The following is an 8,952-nucleotide window of genomic DNA, read 5'->3' on the forward strand; positions in this document are numbered from 1 at the left end:
AAAAATTAAACTAACCACCCTGAAGTTTCTGCATGTGAGATTTAGATTCAATATTGAGCAAAATATGTGGCCTCCCAAGTACATCAGTCACCTATGTACAAGTGTCTTGTACACCATAAAACTGCAGGGAATCAGTTGATTAAAAATTAATTAGTATATGTTACATGTCATAAACTTAAATTTACAAAGGCTTTCCCACGCAGGGATCTGATTCTGCTTCTAGAGAAGGGAGGAATCCTGATTAGCCATTTACCCATTGCAGACTACACCAGAGCATTTCTCAAGGCTGGTTGGATTTGCCACTGGGCCAGTGAGGTCACTGGGCACCTTTCTAAATGTTATTCAGTTGATTCACTTCACACACTAGTGTTTTTTTAAATCCTAAAAATGGAAATGTTTTGCCTATTGGGTGACAGTTCAAAGAGAATGAAAAAATTTTACTCTGACCTAGTTCTCCTTGCAGTCAGAGCCCCTTACCTTGGAAAGGGTGAATTGCCCTTATTTTTTGTAAAGAAGATAAACTATATTTTGGATTTTGTGTACTTGTAAGTGAATGTAACATACAGTCAATTTTCCTAGTTTTAATATACAATTGTAACACTACACAGTGTACATGTCCAGAACTGTGTGTATACATCCAGTGAACATTTTTCAATCACACTTGGAACTGTATGTGTATTATTAATGCATCTGTAAATGCTTATTCCTGAGCAATATTTTTTGCAATTCTTGTTTATATTGTCTCTAAATAAGTGTGATTTTTATTTTGAAAAAATAGAGTTTTTGAATCTGTCAAAAAATTAAAATAATCTGATTCTGAATTTAGTGTGATTTTAAAAAAAAATTTCCCTCTTAAACAGGGAGGAGCTAATTCTCTACCTGTTTAGATAATAGAATGGAATATACAGTGAAGAAATTGCTTGCTGTGAAAATGATTCTATTTTGTCAATACAACCATTAGAAGACTCTTTTCTATCCTATTTTTTTGAGAAAGGACATGTAACTAGTAGAGGTAACAATATCACTTCCAGACCAAAGCATGAAAGAAAAACTATAAGGTTCAATACATGCTTTATTGCCTACAGTGAAAACTGAGTTATGCATAAACTTTATAAAGATGGTGCAACAAGATGTGGGTGATTCTGACTTCCTGGGCTGATGTGAAAATGTGGATCAGAGGCTTCCTTCCCTAAATGCCAAATCTAAAATATTAAACTCTGAGAAAAAATATGTATTGAGTTTTTCATACTGTATCTTATCAACACAGCTTAAAATATATTGTCTTGAAAACAAGCTTATAGCCTCTATGATATTTTTAAAATAATTTTTTCTACAGTATAATTATTTTATGCTAATTATGTGTTTACCAGTAAAGTCTCCTGAAACTTTTATAAGACAATTTCCCTGGAAGAATCTCTGAGGTGGAGAGTTGTCATGCTGAGAGTAACTGGGAGTGCTTCCAAGAGATCCATCTGCATGGATGTGAGGAAGGGCAGAGGGATCTGGTAAACTTCACCTGGGGGAACTGAGTCATTTTGTGAGTTTGGAGAATCTCCAGTGTTGGAATATTTTTTATTTGTCCCAAGTGATAATGAATGCCAAGGTTTTTATATTTTTGTGTCTAATTGTCCTCTGAATGCCCCCTAATATTGTCTTGTCCTAAGATGGGATGGTTCCCTATATTGTGCCATGTAGTCAGCCAAGTGAAATCCAAGCACATTAACCACCATATCACCAGCTGGCCTACTACAGCTCTTTTTCTTTCTAATCCTTGTACTGTTAATAGTCCCATGACCCAGGAAAGAACCTGTCCCTTTTTTTCCTCTTTTTAAGGAAATTGTGTTCAAGTAACCAAAAGAAGTGCTGAGGGCCTTTAGAGGTATGTAAACCCAGCTTCCCTGTTGTCTTTCCTCAGATGTAAGAGGATTACATTAGGAGCTATCTGATTCTCATTCCTTAACCTGACAACCCACTTACCTGTGGACTTTTGTAGAGCTCTAATAGGGTTCCAAGTTGGGCTGAAAATGTTGGCATGTTTCCTGCAATAATAGCAACAGGATGTTTTTGTAACTGGCAGTTGTAGTTTGGCAGGGACTGATACCCTCCAGTGAGCAAAAATATAGCACTTTCTAAAGTTCTTTTATCATTAGGAAATGCATTGTGGAAATCATAACCAAGAGAGTGGTTGGGGAGCAAATGGGGGCTCTTATTGATCTGCTCAATGGCAAAGTAAAAGGCCAATACATATCGGTAGTTCCTCCAACGGTACCTAAACAGAGGGGACAGCATTAGGTAATACAGTCAGGTGATGCAATTCAAGGTAAATTCTTCAGCCAAGCCAAAAGACACAAAGTTATAGACACAGTTTCCAATTAAGAGATTCTCCCACAATGGTACACAGAGCTAGTGTGAAGAATGTTCCCAGGGCTTTAGAAAACTTTGAATGTATTTTTCCTTCTGCTTAATCAAATCATGTCCAAACAATGAAGAGAGGCTTTGAAGGCCTTGTGAGTGAGATGAGGTGTCATTTAGCTGGATGACGACACTGGTGTATGAACAGAGATAACAGAGATGATTTTAAAAGAGGATCACTAATATATGGAGAAAATGACCAATTTCTTTTAGAATATGACTGAAGAATTTCCCATTTCTCCTTACCCCACAGGACTTCCCTCAGCTCTTCAGCAGAGCCCATTTCTATCTCCAGACCCCTGACGAAATTGTGCACGGCACACTTTCTTTATTCTCTTTTATACTCTTTTATCTTTTGTCTTATATTGTCATCTCCTACCAACCCTCCATGCACCATAAGGACAGGTCTAGAATCATGATTTTTAAATACCCTGGTATTATGAGTAGATACTCCAGAAATAAGCCCCAAAACATACAACCAGCTCATCTTTGACAAAAGGTACCAGTCAATCCAGTGGGATAAGGGAAACCTCTGTAGCAAATGGTGTTGGAAAAACTGGGTATCCACCTTCAGAAAGGTGAATCTGAACTCCTATCTATCACCATTAACAAAAATCAACTCAAAGTGAATCAATGATCTAAACTTAAGACCACAAATTATAAAACTACTGGTGGAGAACACTGGGGAAACTGGGAGACATTGGGGTAGACTTCTTAAGAAAGACCCCCAAAGCACAGGCAATAATTGCCATGATAGACAGGTGGGATTACATCAGATTAAGAAATTTCTGCACAGAAAAGCACACCATAATTAGTGTGAATTGACAACCCTTGGAATGGAAAAGAATTTTTGTTAACTCTGCCTCAGATCAGAAACTGATAACCAGAATACACAAGGAATTCAAGCAGCTTACCCAGAAGAAAATGATTAACCCAACTAAAATATGGGAAAATGAGCTGAATAAACAACTCTGTAAGGAAGACATATGAACAGCCAAAAGGCATATGAAAAAATGCTCAACATCCCTCATCATAAGGGAGATGCACATCAAATCCATATTGAGGGACCAGCAGTTAGCATAATGGCTATGGTACTGAACTCCCATGTAGTCGACAGTTGTTCAAGTCCCATTCCCGGTGGCTTAAACTCACACCGGGCATGTATGTGTGCATGCCTAGGATCCCAATAGGAGAATGGAGGAGAAGGTATTGTGGTGTGGCCATTCCCCCCAGGGGGTGGTTTCTTGCTTTCTGTCTCTCTGTCTCTCTCTGTCTTTCTGGGGAGCGCATGCACCCTATAATAAAAACCTCTAAAAAAAAAAAACACACAATGACATATCAACTAACCCCAGTCAGAATGGCGAAGATTGAAAAGACAAATACGTGCTGAGAGAATGTGATGAAAGGGGGACATGCCTACACTATTGGTGGAAATGTAAATTGGTCCAGCCACTGTGGAGAATGATATGGAGTTTCCTCAAAGACCTTCAAATAGAACTACCATATGATTCAGCAATTCCACTCCTGGGTATCTTCACAGAGAACAGGAGAGCACTCAGTCGCAAAAGCACTTGCACAACTATTTACATTTCAGCATTATTGACAATTGCTAAGACTTGGAACTAACCCAAATGTCCACAAACAGATGAATAGACTGAAAATTTTTGGCGCATATGTTCCATGGAATACTATTTCACCATAAAAAATAACAAGGCACATGAATTTGATAGAAAGTGGATGAACATGGAAGATTTATTGCTGAGTGAAGTAAGTCAGGCTATGAAAGAGAGACATGGTATGTCTTCACTTAACATATACTGACTGTCCTCACTCTGTGGTGGAAACTGAGCAATTAGAGGACATAGAAACATTAAAAATGGTTATAGACTCTGGAGAAAATGTGGGAAGAGAGTGGAGGAAGGGAGAGAATGTAAAGCTAAGGAAAAAAATTTAGGGGGAAAATGGAGAGGTAAGACATTTGTGGGACACAGATAAAGTTTTTTATGTGTTGATGAGGATGTGTACAATAGTCTCAACTGGGCTGGACTGAGGTGTATATCATGCTGAGTAAAGTCTCTTCACAATCTAAATGATGTATAGCATTTTGATGTATGAATAATAATTAAAAAAATTAATTTAAATGCTCTGATGAAATCACTAATAGGAAGTGCCGTCAGAAGCGATAACTGACAATAACTACTCCTGGCTGATTGTGGTCAACAAGCTCTCAGCACCTAGTGCCAGGGGTGAGTGTTACCGCTAGGTTGCTGTGAACTCACTGCTGTGTTTACACAGGTCATGAGTTAGCAAGTGCTCACCAGGTGCCGAGTGTTGGAGCCAGGAGCACTGCCTGTCTGCCAGGTTTTGGAACCTGAGTGCTGGGGCACAGAGTACGAGCTGGCAGTGGCCACAACTCGGCCCAGGACAAGGCTGTGTCCTCGGAGGATGAAATCCCAATGAGTGGCTGCCATTGATTTGGGTTCTGAAAACGTAAATGGCTTCAGCTTTGTTACAAAGACATGCTGGTCTTGTTACCAGAAGCCCCATTCATCTCAAGGGAGCCAAGAGATGTACTTTTTCCCAAGGACTGGTGAACTTCATATCATTAAATTCCTGAGCTTAAATTCTTGAGCATTGTCCCCTGCCAGCTTGTCCGACAAGAACTTAATACATTTACTTTTGTAAATTGACTAAGTAAGAAGGAATGAGTTCTTTAAGCTACAAACTGTTCATCTCCACCCCCACCCACAAATAAAGTTCTCATGTAGTTACCATGAACTATTACTGAAATAAAGACTGGTCTTTGGTTTTGGTTTGGAAAAAAAATTAATTTAAAAAGATATGACTAAAAAGTGCACATATTCACTATATTCATACATTTAAAAATTTATATATATAATATATAAATATATGTATATTTATAAAATACAAAATAGTTTTAAGATTTTTAAATATAGCATCAACAATTGGACTAAGGCTGTTACTGAATATATCACCTGAAATATTTCACATTTTCTATGATGAGAACTTTAATATCATGGTCTTTTGGCAGTATTAGAATAAATAGTACTCAATCATGAGTTACATTCACCATGTGCACACTCACCTTCATAAGCCTTCTAAAATTGGTATATCCCACATTTCATCTTGCTTCTCCTTAGTACCAGAAACCACAATTAAAGCATTTTTTATTTTTCTTATATTCTGAAACATTTAAATAGCACCTTATAGGGCCAGCAGGTGGCATGGTGCTTAAGGCTCTGGACTGACACATGGCCGACCACATTTCAAGTCCCAGACCTGGTGGCTTGCTTTCTCACTCACTCTCTCTTATATAATAATTCTTTAGGAAAAGGCTAAAAAGAAAAGTGTACACTGTTTGATGTCATTTGAGTAAAATTCTGGAAAACGTGAACAGAATTGTAGGCAGAGTGGATCAGTGGTCACAAGGGGTGCGGAGGAAGCCCATGGAGTGGAAGGTGATGGCATGTTCACCCAGCGACTGCCGATGGTCTCGGTGCAGAGCATGTCAGAGTGTCAGTTTACACACCCTCCACATGTGCAGTTTACCCGTGTCAGCCACGCCAGCACGCCATACCAGAACTGCTGCACGCACAGCACACGCGCAACCTTGGGAACTAGACTATAACTGTTCATTTTCTCCTTGGAAATTCTCAGCTTTTAAAAGAATATTTGCTAAAAGTATGTTTTGAGTTTTGAAGATAGCTCATTTTTTGATTATTAAATTAGTGTTTCATATTGTCTTTAATAGTTTCTCTATTCTCTGTGTAATTATTCTAATGTTAATTTCTTAAGTCTAAACCTTAATTTAAACAAAGTGTTTTTTCTTTTCTTTTTTGAAAGGTTGTTGTCATAGTGTGTATACCTTAGAGAGAGAGACACCATGACAGGAGAAGAGAGAAGTCACCCCACAAAAACAGGTATGGCCATGCTGCAATCCCTTCTTCATTCTCTTTTTGGGATTTTGGGGCCACACTTACATGTTCCCAGCATAACTTTGAAGCCATCAAGTTCAGGACAACTGCAATCAGCCAAGTGGGAGTTCAATGACTTAATGCTCCACTATCTACTAGTCCCCTGATTTGTTAATAAAGCATGATAGACTAAAGATTTTTATGTAATCAGAACTCTTTTTTTTCTGAATTGGTTGTTATGTTTTTTTTTTCACTTTTTTTTTTTTGCTATAGGGTGTGTGCACTCACTAGAGTGAAACAGAGAAGAGAGAGAGATAGTGAGAGAGACAGAGAGAGAACTCATCCCCTGGGGAGGTCATGCCATGATTCTTTCTCCTCTATTCTGCTCTTGGGATTATTGGACTTGCAGGCATACCCACCCCCTCATGTTTTTCAAACAACTCAATTCAGGACTCCAACCCTGTAGTCAGCCATGTGGAAAGCAGCTGCCTTAAGCTCTATGCTGAGTTAGGAGTTAGAACCCATTCTAGGTAGATAGGAGATGAGCTCTGTATAAAGCAGTTACTGTGGTTTTGCTTTCTGTGGTCTGGTGACTGCACACACTCTATAAAACAAACCTCTCGGGGAAAAGGTACAACTGAAGAAAGAATTCAAGGGCCAGAAGGTCAGATTGAGAAATTTCCCCGGAGAACCATAGGAAAGAATAGAGAGAAAATGTGAAAGTACAACTAAAAGATAAAGTGATAGAAATAGGAGTTCAAAGAGCCAGCAGATGGCATAATGGTTACGTCACTGGACTCCCATACAGCTGACAACTGTTCAAGTCCTAGATCCAGAGTTTTGAAAATCATGCCAGGTGTGTGTGTGTGCACCTAAGATCCCAGGAGAATGGAGGAGGGACTGTGGCATGGCCATCTCCACTGGGGGTTGATTTCTAACTTTCTGGCTCTCTGGAGAGCACACACACCCTATAGCAAAAATCTCTTTAAAAAAAAAAAAGTAAACTTAAGGAGTAAATATATCATGATGTAATACCTAGAACTAATACCCTGATGCAGGATCTTTCATGTTTACTAAACACAGAGAAAAAGGCCATCACGGAATCCACGTAGGCGACCATGGTTCAAGTCCTAGACCTGGCAGCTTAAAACTCAAGCCAGAGATGTGTGTTTATGCGTGCCTAAATTCCCGAGTGGAGAATGGAGGAAAAAGGATTGTGGAGTGGCCATCTCCCCGGGTGTGTGTGTGTGATATCTTGCTTTCTTTGTCTCTGGCAAGTACACGTCCCCTATAGCAAAAATCTCTTAAAAAAAGGCCATCAATGCTACAGAACTGGTGTACACTGTACAGATGCCTCCACATCCATGTATTGGGACTGGATTGAACTGTGAAGGTATGATGTCAAAACTTTCTCCTTTTGTGGTGCCCCAGGGTGGGTGGGGCCTCTGGGTGTGATAAGGTCAGCAGAGTCGGGGGTCCTTAAGATTGAGCTCTGGTGGGTTTATATGAGGAGAGGAGACAGAAGGACACAGATTCAGACCACCCTCTGCTCTGCTACAAGTTCTTCCTTCATTTGGCCACGGCTTTGGACTTTCCAGCAACTAGAAGTATTCTGCAAATAAACTCTATTTATTTTTTTTGGAGAGGTTTTTGCTATAGGGCATGTACGCTCACCAGAAAGATAGGGACAGAGAGACAGAAAGCGAGAAATCACCCCCCAGGGGGCATGGCCACGTCGCAATCCCTTCTCCATTCTCCTCTCAGGATCTTGGGCATGCATGCACAAATGCCCGGCGTAAATTTAAGCCACCGTGTCCGGGACTTGAACCATGGTCAAGTGCATGGGAGTCCAGTGACACAACCATTACACCAACCGCTGGTCCCAAACTTCTATTTATGCCTAGCCTCAGGTATTTCTGTTAGCAATGAAAAAAGCAGACTAAGGCAAGCCCCACGGGAGGGAGCATATTAAACAGTGTCTCTTATTAAAGATGGTGTTTATGAGTTTTCCCTCAGAACTTCTGCTGCGTGTCTCGAAACAGAATTGACAGGAAGCACAGCATTATTACACAGACATGTATAGAGCCTGTTTATTGCATAACTAGCAGGCACAAATTCCAAAATGATTTTATAACACTTAATGGGTACAATAATTACAGGGATAGAATGTACAATTAAAAAAAAACAAGTAGAGTAATGAGCAACATTGAGTAAAACACATCTGAATAAAAGGCATTTCATTTTTCCTATGCAGCATTTTCTTTTGTAAGAACAAGTGTAACCTTCAACCAGGACAAAGAAAGAAAATATTACTGGAAAGCTCACAGATGCTGTCGAGGACAAACATGTACCAGTTCCACTCTTGGTTCTGCAACTGAAATCACTCAAGGAATTGAGTGACAGTGCCCGAGCCGCGTGTTCATAGTTCCGGTTTCAGGAAATGCTGCATTTGATCTTTGGGCCCCATTCGTTGCTCTTTGGCAAATAAGAACTATTCGCATTCGAAGGCAGATGATTTCAGTGAGAGGAGCGTGGGGGGCAGGGCAGTTTCCTTCTGTTCAGCCAAGTGCCGGTTTCATAAAGTGCAACCTCTGTCCTATCAGCT

At 39.8% G+C, this 8,952-nt stretch overlaps 1 non-coding gene across 1 annotated transcript; it reads left to right on the forward strand.

Annotated features, from left to right (window-relative positions):
- Window positions 1–4,553: 4,553 nt before the first annotated feature.
- On the forward strand, window positions 4,554–4,624 carry LOC114007530 (small nucleolar RNA SNORD49). The gene has a single exon (XR_003549143.1). It is a non-coding gene; the product is annotated as a small nucleolar RNA SNORD49 (small nucleolar RNA).
- The last annotated feature ends 4,328 nt before the right edge of the window (window positions 4,625–8,952 follow it).

This window comes from Tupaia chinensis, unplaced genomic scaffold, assembly GCF_000334495.1.
Source record: "Tupaia chinensis unplaced genomic scaffold, TupChi_1.0 Scaffold000194_1, whole genome shotgun sequence".
In the NCBI taxonomy this organism is placed as follows: domain Eukaryota; kingdom Metazoa; phylum Chordata; class Mammalia; order Scandentia; family Tupaiidae; genus Tupaia; species Tupaia belangeri.